Here is a 19,278-nt window from a genome sequence, read left to right as displayed (position 1 = left end):
TTTGATATTGGAATGAAAACTGACATTTTCCAGTCCTGTGACCACTGTTGAGTTTTCCCAGTTTGCTAGCATGTTGAGTGCAGTACTTTCACAGCACCATCATTTAGGATTTAAAATAGCTTAACTGGAATTCCATTATCTTCACTAGCATTGTTCGTAGTGATGCTTCTTAAGGACCACTTGACTTCGAATTCCGAACAATAAAGACATACCTGCAAATAGTGAGGGAAGGCTGCTGCTAAGTCACCTCAGTCATGTCCGACTCTGTGCAACCCCATAGACGGCAGCCCACCAGGTTCCCCCGTCCCTGGGATTCTCCAAGCAAGAACACTGGAGTGGGTTGCCATTTCCTTCTCCAATGCGTGAAAGTGGAAAGTGAAAGGGAAGTCACTCAGTCGTGTCCGACTCTTAGCGACCCCATGGACTGCAGCCTACCAGGCTCCTCCGCCCATGGGATTTTCCAGGCAAGAGTACTGGAGTCGGGTGCCATTGCCTTCTCCAGAGGGAAGGCTAGTCTTTTATAAATGGTGCTGAGTCAACTTGTCATCCGTATGAAAAAACACTATCAACAAAAATTAACTGAAAATGGAACACAAAATGTAAAGTTAAATGGTGAAATGTCTAGCTTCACAAAGCATTCTTAAATATTACACAAAAAGAATGACTCTCAAAAGTAAAAATTGATAAACTGGACTTTGTTCTTATCTTGTTGCCCTTTTTTTTTAAACTGGATTGTTTCATTGAGTATAAGTTCTTTAATGCTGGAAAAAGTCTGTCAGATATGTTTTGCAGGTATTTTCTCTCAGTCTCTGACTTGCCTATTAAAGCAAAAGTTTTTAATTTGAATAAAGTCCAGTATATCAAGTTTTACTTTTGAGAGTCATGCTTTTCACGTAATATTTAAGAATGCTTTGCCATACTAGAAATTTCACTTTTTAACTTTACATTTTGTGTCCCATTTTCAGTTAATTTTTGTTGATAGTGTTTTTCATATGGATGACAAGTTGACTCAGCACCATTTATAGAAGATTAGCCTTCCCTCACTATTTGCTGTTATGTCTTTTTTGTCCATCATGTGACTGTGTATGTATGACTGTTTCTGGGCTCTGTGTGCTCTTCTATTGATCTTTCTATTCTTGTACCAATACCATATTTTCTTTATTATTGTTTACAGAAAATCTTTATTTGGGAATGTTAAATCTTCAAACTTTTTTTTAAAGATTGCTTTGGTTTTCTAGGTCCTTGGAATTTTCATGTAATTTTAATTCCACATAATTGAATTTCTGTCCCAATTTTAGAATTAAAATGTCAGTTTCCACAAATAAATCCTTATGCTCACTGTTCAGAGTTCTCTCTTATCATCAGGATAAGCTTGAATCAGCCCTCAGAAGGTTGTCTAATAGACATGGAATCAGAGCCCAGGAATATTTTAATCCAGCCAATCACATTTTCCCCTTCTCTTCCTCAGTCCCTCTTCTGCTCCTCCCTAGTTGTGTCTATGTTATTAAAGCTAATTTTCATTTATACTCATGACATTTCAGGAAGATCCTGAGTGGTCATCACGAATGGTATACAGCAACTTTCAATTTCCCTTATTCCCATGGTCTGCAAAAAAGGAAAAGCTGCAAAACCCAAAGAAGTCTTTTCTGATGGTCTGAACAGAAGAAGTTTAGAGGAGGAATAATTCCGACTTAACATGTTAACTCCTTTCACAAGCAGACCTTACGTTTGAGGAAATTTAATGAAAAATATAAATTTTTCTTTTTTTTTTTTTTTGGCCACACAGTGCTACATGCAAGATCACAGTTCTCCAACCTGGGATCAAACCCATCCTTCCCCCCAAAAGTGGAAGTGTGGCGCCCCAACCACTGAACTGCAAGGGAAGTCCTGTAAACTATAGAATTTAAGGATCCACAATCAATAAGAATGGTCCCTGGCTTATTTGAGGGACTTGGTCTCCAAGTCACTGAAAAGACCAGACTTGGAGCATGTGAGGAAAGGAGTAAGGAAATCAGATCTTGACAGGCCTGAGTTTAAGGACATAAAGGTCATTCTGATGGCACAGAGAAAAGGAAGGAGGTCCTAAAAAAGAATTTTCTTTTCTTCACAGCTATTAATAGCTATAAATATCAGTGGATCCCTTCTCTTAGCAACCAAGAGTACTTATAAAGCCATGAAAGCAAAATCTTGTTCACCCTCATGATCATTTCAACCCAATTTCTAAGATAATCTGTTAGTAATATTTACCCTTCCCTGAAACAATGAAGGGTTGTTTGTGCTAATAGTAGCTTTTAAAAACATAAATATCTGCATTCATATTAAATCTGATAGAAACAGTAATTCAAGAGGAAAACATACAAAATACACATGCTTTCATTTTCCAATCAGTTGCCTGAAGTGACCTCTAAAAATGATATACTCTTTACTTGACCCAGAAAACCTCACAAAATCATGCAGATCAAGAGGTTCAGATCTTTGTGTTCACTTTAAGAACATTCATCAAACTGCCCAGGCCATTAAGGGTGTGCATATCCAAAAAGCCACCAAGTATCTGAAGGAGGTCACTTTAAAGAAGCAATGTATACCATTCCATCATTACAATGGTGGAGTTGGTAGGTGTGCACAGGCCAAACAGTGGGGCTGGACGCAGGGTCGTGGCCCAAAAAGAGTGTGGAGGTTACTACACATGCTCAAAAATGCAGAGAGTAATGCTGAACTTGAGGGCTTAGATGTAGATTCTCTGGTCATTGAGCACATCCAGGTGAACAAAGCCCGTAGGACTTGCAGAGCTCATGGTCGGATCAACCCATACATGAGCTCTCCTTGCCACATGGAGGTGACCCTTACTGAAAAAGAACAGATTTTTTTCTAAACCAGAAGAGGAGATTGCACAGAACAAAAAGATATCCCAGAAGAAACTGAAGATACAAATGCCAGGAATAAATGCCACAAAAAATTAATGCAAATAAAAGTAAAACCCCAAATACACATGCTTCACCTTGTACCTCCATTTTCTGCAAGGTTCCTTTTTAGAAAGAACAACATTAGCAGGAAAGAATGCCCATCCCCTATTTGGTTCACACTTCCCTTGGGCTTTTTCTTCTTTAGCTTCTCCTTCAGCCTTTCTCTTGGGCTTGGTGATTTCAGCAGGGCTGAGATGCAGTACAAGGGGGGGCTGTGGTGGTGATCGAGGGGTTGCTATTATTTCCTCTCTCATACCTATGCTGCCTTAAAATTAGTTACCTCCACGTTCTTTGGAATCTGGAATACTCTGTGGAAAATGTTTAGATTTTCTGTTTTAAAAAAATAGCTGAGTCATATGGCAGTTCTATTTCCAGTTTTTTAAGGAATCTCCACACTGTTCTCCATAGTAGCTGTACCAGTTTGCATTCCCACCAACACTGTAAGAGGGTTCCCTTTTCTCCACACCCTCTCCAGCATTTATTGCTTGTAGACTTTTGGATTGCAGCCATTCTGACTGGTGTGAAATGGTACCTCATTGTGGTTTTGATTTGCATTTCTCTGATAATGAGTGATGTTGAGCATCTTTTCATGTGTTTGTTAGCCATCTGTATGTCTTCTTTGGAGAAATGTCTGTTTAGTTCTTTGGCCCATTTTTTTTTTTTTTGGCCCATTTTTTGATTGGGTCATTTATTTTTCTGGAATTGAGCTATAGGAGTTGCTTGTATGTTTTTGAGATTAATTCTTTGTCCATTGCTTTGTTTTCTATTATTTTCTCCCATTCTGAAGGCTGTCTTTTCACCTTGCTTATAGTTTCATTCATTGTGCAAAAGCTTTTAAGTTTAATTAGGTCCCATTTGTTTATTTTTGCTTTTATTTCCATTACTCTGGGAGGTGGGTCATAGAGGATCCTGCTGTGATTTATGTCAGAGAGTGTTTTGCCTATGTTCTCCTCTAGGAGTTTTATAGTTTCTGGTCTTAATGTTTAGATGTTTAATCCATTTTGAGTTTATTTTTGTGTATGGTGTTAGAAAGTGTTCTAGTTTCATTCCTTTACAGGTGTTTGACCAGTTTTCCTAGCACCACTTGTTAAAGAGATTGTCTTTTCTCCATTGTATATTCTTGCCTCCTTTGTCAAAGATAAGGTGTCCACAGGTGTGTGGATTTATCTCTGGGCTTTCTATTTTGTTCCCACTGCTGGGCATACACACTGAGGAAACCAGAATTGAAAGAGACACGTGTACCCTAATGTTCATTGTAGCACTGTTTACAATAGCCAGGACATGGAAGCAACCTAGATGTCCATCACCAGATGACTGGACAAGGAAGTTGTGGTACATATACACAATGGAATATTACTCAGCTATAAAAAGAATGCATTTGAGTCAGTTCTAATGAGGTTGATGAAACTGGAGCCTATTATACAGAGTGAAGTAAGCCAGAAAGAAAAACACCAATACAGTATACTAACGCCTATATATGGAGTTTAGAAAGATGGTAACAATAACCCTGTATGCGAGACAGCAAAAGAGACACAGATGTATAGAACAGTCTTTTGGACTCGGTGGGAGAGGGCGAGGGTGGGATGATTTGGGAGAATAACATTGAAACATGTATATTATCATATGTGAAACAGATCGCCAGTCCTGGTTCAATGCATGAGACAGGGTGCTCAGGGCTGGTGCACTGGGATGACCCAGAGGGATGGGATGGGGAAGGAGGTGGGAGGGGTTCAGAATGGGGGACAATGTACACTCATGGCGGATTCATGTCAATGTATGGCAAAAACCACTACAATATTGTAATTAGCCTCCAATTAAATAAATTAAAAATAAATAAAATAAAAATGAATACTTCTAAAAATAAAATAAAATTTAAAAATAACTGAAAAAAGTGTTGATAATGTTCTGTCTGCTCTACATAACCACCAGGAAGTGCCCCAGAACCTGAGAGTTTTCACCTGGGTTTGAGTGGTGGCGGCTAACCAGAGGGGAAGGCAAGCAGATAGGCATGAGAGCACTGAATTTCCCTACGAATGGAAGACTTTAAGGTCTTCTGAAGAGTGGAAAGTGGACTGAGAATGTGCATCATGGCACAGCATGAAGCGTGTACCAGCTGAACTTGAAAACATCTGCCTCAGGTCATTGGGAGCAGATGGCAAGTCAAATAGCACTTATTTCCAGCAGAAAAACATTTTTTGTTGTCCTATATAAGTATTAATTTGAATGTTTTATAGGTAATTTATAAATCATGGTTTTATATTTGTGTAACAGCTGTAAATAAATGTATGGTACATTTATGTTTTTAGGCATTTAAACAAGAATGTGTGGTGGGTTAATATTTTGATTAGCCCATACATAGTTGTCCTGAATATTCCTTTTTACACAGACCTATTACCATTTAAACAGAGAAGGCAATGGCACCCCACTCCAGTACTTTTGCCTGGAAAATCCCATGGACGGAGGAGCCTGGTAGGCTGCAGTCCATGGAGCTGCTAGAGTCAGACACGACTGAGTGACTTCACTTTCACTTTTCACTTTCATGCACTGGAGAAGGAAATGGCAACCCACTCCAGTGTTCTTGCCTGGAGAATCCCAGGGACAGGGGAGCCTGATGGGCTGCCATCTATGGGGTCGCGCAGAGTTGGACCCGACTGAAGCGACTTAGCAGCAGCAGCAGCATTACCATTTAAATGAAAATCTGAGGCTTTCTGCAGAAAACAGAATTATTTGGGGGCTTCTAACTTTCAAAATAGGCTCTATGGGCTATGAATAACTCTAATAATCGTCTTGAATTGTGAGATCCTGGCTTTTTTTTTTTTTTTGCCATGCTGTGGGGATTGTGGGATCTCAGTTCAGTTCCCCAACCAGGGATTGAACCTGGTCACAGCAGTGAAAGTACCAAATCCTAACCACTAGACCACCAGGGAGCGCCCCTGGCCTTTTTTTTTTTTTTAACGTTATTTAAATTTAAAAATTGTGCAAGGAGGACTTCCCTGGTGGCACAGCAGATAGGAATCTGCCGGCCAATGCAGGGGACACAGGTCTGAACCCCGTTCTAGGAAGATTCCACATGCCGTGGAGTGACTAAGCCCTTGTGTCACAAGTCACAACTATAGAGCCCACGTGCTGCAGCTCCTGAAGCCTCACATGCCTAGAGCCTGTGCCCAACAAGAGAAACAAATGCAGTGAAAAACCTATACTGGCCAAAACTAGAAAAAGCCTGAGTACAGCCAAAAATAAATAATACGTAAAATCGTGCAAGGAAAAAAAATTTTTTCAAGATAACTTGTGCAGAGAACAATATATGCTTTATCTAGATTCTCCTACACTCAACATTTTACCCTATTTCCTTTGTCATTTCTGAACCTTTTATATGCATCATGGCCCTTTGCACCTAAATACTTCTGTGTGTATTCTCTTACAGAACCATGATACACAGTTATAACCACAATACAGTTACCAACCTTATAAATTTATGTTGATATACTACTTTATAATCAACCATCCATATTTCAATTTTGTCAGTTTACTAATAATGTCCTTTATGGCATTTTTTCCTTCTAGAACAGGATCCTGTCTAGGGACAGGCATTGCATTTAAATGTTGCAAAGGAACCTTGCCTACTGTGGGTACTTTTAAGACCATTTAAATATGCTGTTCCTCAAAATTCCCCCTAAAGTTAGCATCCTTTGGTGACTCTTATGTGATCCCATCTTTACCTTTATAATTGCCAAATTATGCTTTTCCAACACTAGCATTCACTTCATACTTATAAATTGGCCCTCAGCGTTCTACTGTAAGCAAGAGTTCTTCCCTCTCCTCTGTTGGTATTGCGAGATAATAGAAAATATATATGTCAGTCTCTGCCCCCAATTTCTGGCACAGAGTTCCTAAAACCCTTGTAATTTCCTAAGTGTTAAGAGCATTAGGCATATCTTTTGTTTTAATATTTGGTCTTTGACCCCTGTTCCTGACACAGTTTCTAAACCCCTTGGAATTTCTTGAGTTACAGCAGTGTCTTTTGGACTAGTGAAGTGAGTCATGGTGCACTCCTAGATGGGAGCTGTTTACCAGAAAGACCGAGCCATGAACTTTCAGCCCCTCCTCCCCTCCATCATTCTCCAGAGAGGAGAGGGGCTGGAAATGAATTAGTGATTGATCATGCTGCCATAAAAATCCCTTAAGTACTGGGTTCAGAAAGTTTCCAGGTGGGTGAACACATCCATGTTCTGGGAGGGTGACAGGGACAAAACTTGGTGCTCCAGACCCTCCCATACCTCACCCTGCTTATCTCATCTGACTGTTCATCAGTGTCCTTTATCATATCCTTTAATAAGCTGATAGATGTAAGTAAGTGTTTCTGCATTCTGTGAGCTGTTCTAGTAAATAATCAAATCCAAGGGGAGGAAGTCATGGATACCTCAAATTTATAGACAAATTAGAAATTGTGGGTAACTTGGGCTGGGGCCATGGTATTAGGCCTAGCTAGGTTTTGTGATGGAGAAGGCAATGGCACCCCACTCCAGTACTCCCTACCTGGAAAATCCCATGGATAAAGGAGCCTGGAAGGCTGCAGTCCATGGGGTCGCTGAGGGTCGGACACGACTGAGCTACTTCACTTGAGGATTCACTACTTTCGATTAGCATCTGAAGTGGAGTCAGTCTTATGGAACTAAGTCCTTAACCTGTAGGATCTGACACTCGCTATCTTCAGGTGGATAGTGTCAGAATTGAGTTACCTGGTAGGACCCAGTTGGTGTCACAGAATTGCTTGGCATGGGGAAAATTCCTACACATCTGGTGCAGGAAGTATTGTGAATGTGTTGGTAGTGTGACATTAAAGAAGAAACACAGGAGGAGTCTAATTTTTTATTTATAGATATAGACCTATTAAGACTTCCCTGGTGGCTCACATGGTAAAGAATCTGCTTGCAATGCAGGAGACCCAGGTTTGATCCCTCAGTCCAGAAGATGCCCTGAAGAAGGGAATGGCTATGTTGCCAAAATCTTGGCTCTCTGCACCAATGCCAAACAGAAATATGGAGACAGAGTTATGGAGGAGAAAGACTAGCTTTATTATTTTGCCAGGCAAAGGGGGAAGACGGCAGGCTACCACCTCAAGAGTTGTGCCCCTCTGTCTGCTGAGTGAGTAAAAGTCGCTCAGTCCTGTCTGAGTCTTTGCGACCCCATGGACTGTACCGTCCATGGAATTCTCCAGGCCAGAATACTGGAGTGGGTAGCCTTTCCCTTCTCCAGGGGATCTTTCTAATCCAGGAATCAAACCCAGGTCTCCCGCATTGCAGCCGGATTCTTTACCAGCTGAGCCACAAGGGAAGCCCCCTCTCTGCTGAATAGGGAAAGGTTATATAGTCAGGCAGGAGTATGTGATTAAGGATCAAGGCAGTAACATTTCATTCTTTCTTCTGCAAAGTTTCAAAACCACAGGGTTGCTGTCAAGTTAGGGTGTGTGCAGGGTCTTAGGTGGTCTAGTTTTTCAATCTTGATGAGCCTCTCAGATCCTTTAACCTTGCCTCAGGTGGTTTCATTGCTATTCCTCCTTTGATTAGCAACTGTTCTGCCCTTTTGGAACTGAGAGGTCATGAAGGCTGGAGTCTTCCCTATAAGAAATCAGGGACAAAAAGGTCTCCGTGCCCTGGAGTCCCACAGGGTCCTGCTCGGCATCAGCTACCCACTCAGTATTCTTGCCTGGAGAAGTCCATGGACAGAGGAGCTTGGTGGGCTACAGTCCATGTCTCAAAGAGATGGACAAGACTAACACTTTTTATGGACTTATTAATTTATATTTTTCTTTTCCTTTTTAAAAATGTGCTAAGTAAGTGAAGTCGCTCAGTCGTGTCTGACTCTTAACGACCCCATGGACTGTAGCCTACCAGGCTCTGCCGTCCATGGGATTTTCCAGGCAATAGTACTGGAGTGGATTGCCATTTCCTTCTCCAGAGGATCTTTCTGACCCAGGCAAGAAGATCCGCTGGGTCTCCCACATTATAGACAAGACGCTTTACTGTCTGAGCCACCAGGGAAGTACAGTTCTCTTTTTCAGTGGTTTATAGCTTATTTATTTTGATTCTCAGATGGCTGGGCCCTCCCCCAGAGATTCTGATATAATGTTCAAGAGGTATAGCTTGGGCACTAGGATTTTAAAAGCTTTCTAGGGGACTTCCCTGGCAGTCCATCAGTTGAGACTAGGTGCTTCCAATGCAGAGGACACAGGTTCGACCCCTACTTGGGGAACTATGATCCCACATGCCTCACAACATGGCCAAAATAATTAAATAATAAAAAGCTTTCCAGGTACTTCCAGTGTGCAGCCAAGGCAAAAAACAAAAAACAAAGCAAAAATCTTAAAATGTAAAACATAGAGACCAAAGCATGGAAAACGAAAAAAGCTGAGAGAAAACACATAGAGAAAACAGTTGTTGATTAAAAAGTGGTCTGCTGCAGTGAGGAGATCAGCAGATTCTCTCCCCAGAAAATAACTATGAGAATGGGAGGGAAATTTTTTTTGAAAGATTTCAGGTTCTGGAAATTGACCAAAAGTCATTGAGAAATTGAGAAGCATTTATTTATCCATGAAAAACTTCTGAAATCTGGTTAGAACAGTGAGCATCTGTGGCATTCTTGCCTGGGGCTGCTCACATTCCCATAGCTTGGGAGTGACAGTAGCTGTCCCAAAACTGGGTGGCGGTGGTCGTGTCCGACTCTTGTGACCCCAGGGACTGTAGCCCACCAGGCTCCTCTGTCCATGGGATTCTCCAGGCAAGAATACTGGAGTGGGTTGCCATTTCCTTCTCAAGTTCTCTGTCTTCAGAACTGGGGAGACTGTACAAATCAGCAGCTTCACTGCCTGAGGGAGCTCACTGAATCTGAAATAAATCACAGTGAGATACCACTCTACATCCACTGAAATGGCTGTAATCAAAAAGACAGGGGATAGCTGGTGTTGGTGATGATGTAGAGAAACTGAAACCCTCCAACATGGGAATGTAAAATGAGCAGCCAACTTGGAAAACAATTTGATAGTTTCTTAAACAGTTAATCATAAACTTAGCATTCAAGCCAGCAATTCAATTCCTATGTGCTACCCAAAAGAACATGTCCATATACAGATTTGTTCAATAAACAAGGATGTCATCAGCAATTGCAGCCCTCCAGAGTGAGCCGGTGAACCCCGAGGAAACTCAGGAAAGAAAAGAAAACCTGTCATCTAATCGCCATCAGACTGCAGCCCCTCCACATGGTGCGCCCCGAGGAAACTCAGGGTGTGAAAACATACGATACTAGTCCCAGATAGCTGAAGAACATATCAAAGGAATGATTCAGTGAGTCCAGACTCTTGCATCTTTCCATACATAGAAAAGTGCTAAGTTCCTTAACTTGACATAGCTGGTTTCTTTAATTAAGAGTAATCTTTTGATGTACCCAGACTACCCGGCCTTTGCTGCTAAACTCCTATATATCCTAGCTCCTCCCCTTGCCTCCTTGAAGCAGTTTCTCAGAGCTATCTGAAATGTTTTCTCCTGGGGTGTAGTCCTCATTTTCCCCCAAATAAAACTTACCTTGTAACTCTCACACTGTGAAATTTTTTTTCAACATATGCAATGTAATATTCAATAATAAAAAAGAATCAATCCTTGATACATGCTACAACATAAATTAAGTGCAGAAACATTATGCTAAGTGACAGAAGTCAGATATGATTCCATTAACATGAAATATCTAGAAAAGGGAGAAAGCAGTTTCATGGTTGCCTTGGTTAGCTGGGAATTAACTACAAATGGGGAACAAAAAAATTTTGATGATGGAGTTACTCTAAAATTGGATTTTGGTAACTTCCATAAATTTACTAAAAATCAATGAATCATTCACTTACAGTGCGCAAACTTTATAGTATGTTAACTATATTTCAATAAAGTTAAACTATGTGAGAATAGAGTAAAAATACTTTTAGATGTGCAAGATTTCAAAACAATTACTACACTTTCTTTGGATGGATGTAACTATCAATTGAGGCAGTAAACCAAGAAAAAGTGAAGATGTTGCGTTTTAAGGGGAAAATAAAACATATGTTTATACAAAGAGTGGTACACCATGTCCATAGTAGTTTTATATCATATAGCCAGAAATTGGGAACAGTCCAGGTGTCTATTACCTGGTTAATATATAAAGAAACTGTGGCATACTTGTATAAAACACCACTACTCAGCAATTCAGTTCAGTTCAGTTCAGTCGCTCAGTCATCTCTGACTCTTTGCAACCCCATGAATCGCAGCACGCCAGGCCTCCTTGTCCATCACCAACTCACAGAGTTCACTCAGACTCACGTCCATCGAGTCAGTGATGCCATCCAGCCATCTCATCCTCTGTCGTCCCCTTCTCCTCCTGCCCCCAATCCCTCCTAGCATCAGGGTCTTTTCCAATGGGTCAACTCTTTGCATGAGGTGGCCAAAGTACTGGAGTTTCAGCTTTAGCATCATTCCTTCCAAAGAAATCCCAGGGCTGATCTCCTTCAGAATGGACTGGTTGGATCTCCTTGCAGTCCAAGGGACTCTCAAGAGTCTTCTCCAACACCACAGCTCAAAAGCATCAATTCTTTGGCGCTCAGCCTTCTTCACAGTCCAACTCTCATATCCATACATGACCACTGGAAAAACCATAGCCTTGACTAGATGGACCTTTGTTGGCAAAGTAATGTCTCTGCTTTTCAATATGCTATCTAGGTTAGCCATAACTTTTCTTCCAAGGAGCAAGCATCTTTTAATTTCATGGCTGCAGTTCCCATCTGCCGTGATTTTGGAGCCCAAGAAAATAAAGTCTGTCACTGTTTCCATTGCTTCCCCATCTATTTGCCATGAAGTGGTGGGACCAGAGGCCATGATCTTAGTTTTCTGAATGTTGAGTTTTTTTTTTAATTTAATTTTATTTAATTTTTAAACTTTACATAATTGTATTAGTTTTGCCAAATATCAAAATGAATCCACCACAGGTATACATGTGTTCCCCATCCTGAACCCTTCTCCCTCCTCCCTCCCCATACCATCCCTCTGGGTTGTCCCCGTGCACTAGCCCCAAGCGTCCAGTACCGTGCATCGAACCTGGACTGGCATCTCATTTCATACATGATATTTTACATGTTTCAATGCCATTCTCCCAAATCTTCCCACCCTCTCCCTCTCCCACAGAATCCATAAGACTGTTCTATACATCACTGTCTCTTTTGCTGTCTCGTTCACAGGGTTATTGTTACCATCTTTCTAAATTCCATATATATGCGTTAGTATACTGTATTGGTGTTTTTCCTTCTGGCTTACTTCACTCTGTATAATAGGCTCCAGTTTCATCCACCTCATTAGAACTGATTCAAATGTATTCTTTTTAATGGCTGAGTAATACTCCATTGTGTATATGTACCACAGCTTTCTTTATCCATTCATCTGCTGATGGGCATCTAGGTTGCTTCCATGTCCTGGCTATTATAAACAGTGCTGCGATGAACATTGGGGTACACGTGTCTCTTTCCCTTCTGGTTTCCTCAGTGTGTATGCCTAGCAGTGGGATTGCTGGATCATAAGGCAGTTCTATTTCCAGTTTTTTAACGAATCTCCACACTGTTCTCCATAGTGGCTGTACTAGTTTGCATTCCCACCAACAATGTAAGAGGGTTCCCTTTTCTCCACACCCTCTCCAGCCCTACAGCTCAACTCCAGAAAAATAAATGACCCAATCAAAAAATGGCCCAAAGAACTAAATAGACATTTCTCCAAAGAAGACATACAGATGGCTAACAAACACATGAAAAGATGCTCAACATCACTCATTATCAGAGAAATGCAAATCAAAACCACTATGAGGTACCATTTCACCCCAGTCAGAATGGCTGCGATCCAAAAGTCTACAAATGAATGTTGAGTTTTAAGCCAACTTTTTCACTCTCCTCTTTCACTTTCATCAAGAGGCTCTTTAGTTCCTCTTCAATTTCTGCCATAAGGGTGGTATCATCTGCATATCTGAGGTTATTGATATTTCTCCCGGCAATCTTGATTCCAGCTTGTGCTTCATCCAGCCCGGCACTTCTCATGATGTATTCTGCGTATAAGTTAAATAAGCTAGTTGACAATATACAGCCTTGACGTACTCCTTTCCCTATTTGGAACCAGTCTGTTTCCCATGTCCGGTTCGAACTGCTGCTGCTTGACCTGTATACAGATTTCTCAGGAGGCAGGTAAGGTGGTCTGTTATTCCCATCTCTATAAGAATTTTCCACAGTTTGTTGTGATCCATACAGTCAAAGGCTTTGGCATAGTCAAAGCAGAAGTAGATGTTCTTCTGGAATTCTTTCCTTTTCTATGATTCAACAGATGTTGGCAATTTGACCTCTGGTTCCTCTGCCTTTTTACATCCAGTTTGAACATCTGGAAATTTTCAATTAATGTACTGTTGAAGCCTGCTGCTGCTGCTAAGTCGCGTCAGTCGGGTCTGACTCTGTGCGACCCCATAGATGGCAGCCCAACAGGCTCCTCTGTCCCTGGGATTCTCCAGGCAAGAATACTGGAGTGGGTTGCATTGCCTTCTTCACTACTGAAGCCTAGGTTGGAGAATTTTGAGCATTTCTTTGCTAGCAAGTGAGATGAGTGCAATTGTGCTTCTGTAATTCTCCTTCCATAAAACCCCCTAAGTAATGGTGTTTGGAGAGCTTCTAGCTTGTTCAACACATGCAGGTGCTGGGAGGTTGGCATGCCTGGAGTGGGTCTAGAAGCTCTACCCATTCACACACATATACACCCATAACTTGCCCTATGCATTTTTCCATTTGGCTGTTCCTTAGTGGTAGCTTTTTACTTTAGTAAACCTGTGATAGCAAGTAAAGTATTTTCCTGGTTCTGTGTGTTGTTCTCTGAACCTGAAGAGGTGGTCATGGGAACCCCCAAATTTGTAGCTGGTCAAGGTGACCTGTGGATAGCCTGTGTACCTCATCTGCAGCTGAGCATCTGATGTGGGGGCAGTCTTAGCCTTTAAACCTGTGGTGTCTGTGATTAACTGGGTAGTTAGCATCAAAACTGAATTGAACTTGTTACCAAGTCCAAGCTCACTCTGCTTGGCCCACAAGACACACCAGTAAGTCCACAAAATGAGGTGTTAAGCCTTATAGACCTAGAAGATGGCAGACTTATGTCTCAAAATTACCATCTTATCTGGGTTTGGATGCCAGTTTATTTTATAGAACAGAGAAGTGAGGAGGTAAAGAAAAACGGCCATTAATCTTAGAAATATCTTCTGGAATGGCCAGCCTGCAGGGATTTGTCCTCAACTTTTTAAGAACATTATGCTTTAGCAGAAAAGTCCCTAGCAGGACCAACAGTCCTGTTCTGTCTTGGGCCCAGACTCAGGATTCCCAGGATCAGCTAAGGTTGAAGTCCCCCTCTTTTAGGGCTCTGTACTTTACCACCAGTCATCTGGACTCACACTTTCACTGTTGCCTTTGGTTCTTCTTTTCCTAGATTTCTGAGTCCTGTGGTGCAGTCTTCAGCATCAACATTTAATGCTTTGTTTCTAGACATCCTGTCATTCCCTAATTCTGCCCTTTAATCAACTTCAAGAAGTAGTTTCCTAACCAGACTCATAGCTGGTAGTCTCTCTCTCTTTTAGACTCCCTGGAATAATATTAAAATAAAGCTTCCCTAGGGAATTTCCTGTTGGTCCAGTGGTCAGGACTTGGCTTTTTCACTGTCAGGGCCGGGTTTGATTTCTGGTTGGGAAACTAGGATCCTGCATGCCATATGCTATATCCAAATTAACAAATAATAATTATAATGCTTCCCTAAATATCTAAATCATAACTGAAATTTAAAATTTAACCTATCTCCGTAAAGACTCATTGACTAGGTCTTAACCCAACTCTCGAGCTGAGCAAGCTCCCATTACTTTAATGAACACGTACCTTTCTCCAGCCAAAATACATGATGTCCCCAAATATATGATACCCATTTTCCTGCCTTTTCGTATGCTTTTTCATATTTAAAGGAGCCTTTCTCCAACTCTCCAACTACAGAAAACCTGCATATCCTACCTTATCCAGTTCAAGTCACATATTTCCCTGTCCATTCTAGATGAAAGCAGTCCTTCCCAATCCCCTTAAATTCCCTTTAGTACTGCCATCTTTTAACATTTACCTTCTCATTTTCCCTTCCAAGATGGCAGGAGGGAATAAAGCTGGCTCCTCACCTAGAGCCAGACATCCTGGAATGTGAAGTCAAGTGGGCCTCAGGAAGCATCACTACGAACAAAGTTGGTGGAGGTGATGGAACTGCAGTTGAGCTATTTCAAATCCTAAAAGATGATGCTGTGAAATTGCTGCAATCAGTATGCCAGCAAATTTGGAAAACTCAGCAGTGGCCACAGGACTGGAAAAGGTCAGTTTTCATTCCAATCTCAAAGAAAGGCAATACCAAAGAATGTTCAAACTACCACACAATTGCACTCATCTTACATGCTAGCAAAGTAATGGTCAAAATTCTCCAAGCCACGTTTCAACAGTACGTGAACTTCGAGATGTTCAAGCTAGATTTAGAAAAGGCAGAGGAACCAGAGGTCAAATTGCCAACATCTGTTGGATCATAGAAAAAGCAAGAGAATTCCAGAAAAACGTCTACTTCTGCTTTATTGACTACGGCAAAGCCTTTGACTGTGTGGATCACAACAAACTGTGGAAAATTCTTATAGAGATGGGAATAGCATAACACCTTACCTGCCTCCTGAGAAATCTGTATACAGGTCAAGCAGCAACAGTTTGAACTGGACATGGAACAACAGACTGGTTCCAAATAGGGAAAGGAGTATGTCAAGGCTGTATATTGTCACCCTGTTTATTTAACTTATATGCAGAGTACATCATGAGAAATGCCGGGCTGGATGAAGCACAAGCTGGAATCAAGATTGCGGGGAGAAATATCAATAACCTCAGATATGCAGATGACACCACCCTTATGGCAGAAAGCAAAGAAGAACTAAAGAGCCTCTTGATGCAAGTGAAAGAGGAGAGTGAAAAAGTTGGCTTAAAACTCAACATTCAGAAAACTAAGATCATGGCCTCTGGTCCCACCACTTCATGGCAAATAGATGGGGAAGCAATGGAAACAGTGACAGACTTTATTTTCTTGGGCTCCAAAATCATGGCAGATGGTGACTGCAGCCATGAAATTAAAAGATGCTTGCTCCTTGGAAGAGAATTTATGACCAACCTAGACAGCATATTAAAAATCAGAGACATTACTTTGCCAACAAAGGTCCGTCTAGTCAAAGCTATGGTTTTTCCAGTAGTCATGTATGGTTGTGAGAGCTAGACTATAAAGAAAGCTGAGCGCCGAAGAATTGATGCTTTTGAACTGTGGCATTGGAGAAGACTCTTAAGAGTTCCTTGGACTGCAAGGAGATCCAGCCAGTCCATCCTAAAGGAAATCAGTCCTGAATATTCATTGGAAGGACTGATGCTGAAGCTGAAACTCCGATACTTTGGCCATCTGACGCGAAGAACTGACTCACTTGAAAAGACCCTGATTCTGGGAAAGATTAAAGGTGGGAAGAGAAGGGGATGACAGAGGATGAGATGGTTGGATGGCATCACCAACTCAGTGGACATGATTTTGAGCAAGGTCAGGGAGTTGGTAATGGACAGGGAAGCCTGATGTGCTGCAGTCCATGGCGTCACAGGGTTGGACAGGATTGAGCAACTGAACTGAACTGGAGAAGCTGGGGGGGGTGTGTGTGTGTGTGTGTGTATGTGTGTGTGTGTGTGCCTGCGCGCGCGCTCGCTAAATTGCTTCAGATCTGTCCAACTTTGTGCAATGGAGTGTAGCCTGCCAGGCTACTCTGTCCATGGGATTCTCCAGGCAAGGATACTGAAGTGAGTTGCCATGCCCTTTTCCGGCCTATCTTCTGGACCCAGGGATGAAACCCTGGTCTGTTACCTCTCCTGCACTGGCAGGCTGGTTCTTTATTGCTAGCACCACCTGGGAAGCCCATGGTTGTTGCTACATTTACCAAATACAGTTTTTTTTCACCCTACCATTCAGCCTTTGGGTATCCAAACAAATGGATGACAGAAACCAGGACATACAAAGGTCTAAAAAAACCACACACCACTTCCATTTTCTGAGGTTCTCAGCATATTGAAAACTGAAGATATGCTAAAAGTGAGTTACAAAAGTTGTGGTGTGTTTGAAATCTTTCCATTGCACCATCTTTTTTCTCAGTATTGTTGTCAGTGTGTCTCTGTGCCCTTTATGTCTAATTTTACTGAAGAAAACATTGAAAATTGAAGTAAACCTGGAGTGTAATACTGTGGACTGTATTTGAGCTTGGGTAACAAGGTGGCCTCAGGCTGCCGGGCCTAGAGCAATGACACTGCAGGAACCGTGGCGCCTGCTCACACAGCGCAGTGCAGTCGACTTTAGGCCGGACCGAGGGAGCCGTTAGCGCTGCGCACTCTCTGCATCGGGGGCAAGGCCCTTCCCGATGGTTCACCAGAGTTCCCATCCCTTCTTGCCAGGTGACATCTGACCCCCAAAGAAGGGAACGGAATGCCAGATTCCGAGGCCCGGGTCTAGGCACAGAAGGTGTGGGAACCACAGGGAGGCAACTCCTGGAAGCGCGCCCACTAAGGAATCAACGCAACCGCGCGCGGGAACTCCTGAACGGCTGGTCCCGCCTCAGGGCGCGCGCGCCCGGGAGTATTCCTTTCCGCCCCAGCCCGCCCCCTTCCCTACCGCCCAACCAACGGCCACTTCCTGCCTCACTCCCAGCCAATCCCCACGCTCCACGAAGAATAGCCCTAGGGGGCGTATGGGAAAGTCCTCAGAGCGATGGTCGCATTGACCAACTGAATTCAGAAGCTGGCGCGGGGGGGCTGGCCTTGGCCCTAGACGTAGCTACTCAGGAGCGAGGGGCGGGCTCAGGGCCGGGCTTCGTGCGCTGGGGCTAGCTCGCGCGGCGGCAGCGGGAGTCAAGGCCTCTTGGTTCTGCGGCACGTGACGGTCGTGCTTCTTCAGCTGCTGTGCTGCCTCAGCCGCTGTATTCTCTGCGGCGCGGGGCCAGTTGTGCGGGTGGGAGCAGGCGCGGGCGCCACCGGCCGTCCCGCTGAGGCTGGAGGTGAGACGGGAGGCCTGCTTGTGTTCGGGCCTGCGAGGACCCTTGGGGGCCTGGATACACGGCGCCGCGACCGGGGGCCCGAAGAGTCGGGCGTGGCCGGGGCAGTGGGGTCCGGTTGGGTTTCGAAAGCTCAGGCCCAGGCTGGCGCTCCAGCCGTGTGGTGTGAGGCCGGGACCTGGGCCGCTTGAGTTAGGGAGCCAGGCCCAGGCCGCACCACCGGGGTCGGGAGGCGTGGCAGGTGCCTTAGAACCTCTTTTGACCTCTGAGAAAGCTAACTTCTCCTTCTGGCTTTGCTTCTAGGGTTTTCTTAAGCCTATTGCTGGCTACCTGTGAAGCTGGGAAGTGGCCTGGAGTAACTGGGTAAAGGTCTGGAATAGGATCGGGCCTAGTCGATGTCCCTTGTAGTGGGGAAGAGTTGATAGTGGGTCGAGAGAATATTTAGCATTAGAGGTTCAGTATTTGAAAATTAAAATCACAGAGTGAAGAGTGGAGTATGGAGAATGTGCTAGAACACGCAGTGGCTGGAAAACTTAAGCCCTGACATTTAATTATATCTCTTCATGGATGAGGAGTAAGTAATCTGGTTTGTAAATTCACAAAGACTGGCAGGAAAGCACCCAAAAGCTCTCTGGGCAAGTCATTTTATAGTGGAGGAAACTTGAGGCCCAGAGCTCTGAAATGATTGGCTCAAGGTCATAGGATTAATTTTATGATCACGTTGGAGTTTTAGTTGAGGCAGTTTTGATGTAGTGGTTAAGGCTAAGGCCCTGGTTCAAGTCGTTAATCTGTCATTTGTTGCTATATGAACTTAGGCAATTTACTTCTCCTCTGTACTCCATTTTTCTCCAAATAGTGGATATAAAATCTGATGGTGGTGTTGTTAGAACTAAACTGTGTATAAAAAAGGACAGGAGGCACTTTGACTACTTGATAAATGATTTAAATAAATTAAGGCCTGAATGATGTTGGTCCCCTACATCAACATCCTCCTTTTTGAGTTGGTTAAGTTCTGGGACCTGAAGTCACGTTTATGGATATAGGAGGAAGAAACTGGACTTAGTGGATTAACTGCTGGGTATGACACAAGTGAATGCTGGCTGGAGGAAGTTAAACTGAGCTGAATATTAAAAGCTTGGGAGGACAAAGGTGAGCC

At 42.9% G+C, this 19,278-nt stretch overlaps 1 protein-coding gene across 1 annotated transcript in view; it reads left to right on the top strand.

The window, feature by feature from the left end:
- Window positions 1–17,912: 17,912 nt before the first annotated feature.
- The window catches only part of CANX (calnexin), a 33,012-nt gene continuing 31,646 nt past the window's right edge, over window positions 17,913–19,278 (top strand). The window contains exon 1 of the mRNA XM_061421294.1: window positions 17,913–18,125. The gene's annotated coding sequence lies outside the window, so the exon portion shown is untranslated. The remainder of the gene's footprint in view (window positions 18,126–19,278) is intronic.

This window comes from Bos javanicus, chromosome 7, assembly GCF_032452875.1.
Source record: "Bos javanicus breed banteng chromosome 7, ARS-OSU_banteng_1.0, whole genome shotgun sequence".
Lineage (NCBI taxonomy): Eukaryota > Metazoa > Chordata > Mammalia > Artiodactyla > Bovidae > Bos > Bos javanicus.
The sequence above is the reverse complement of the archived record's forward strand: the minus strand, read 5'-3'. Positions and strand labels throughout refer to the sequence as shown.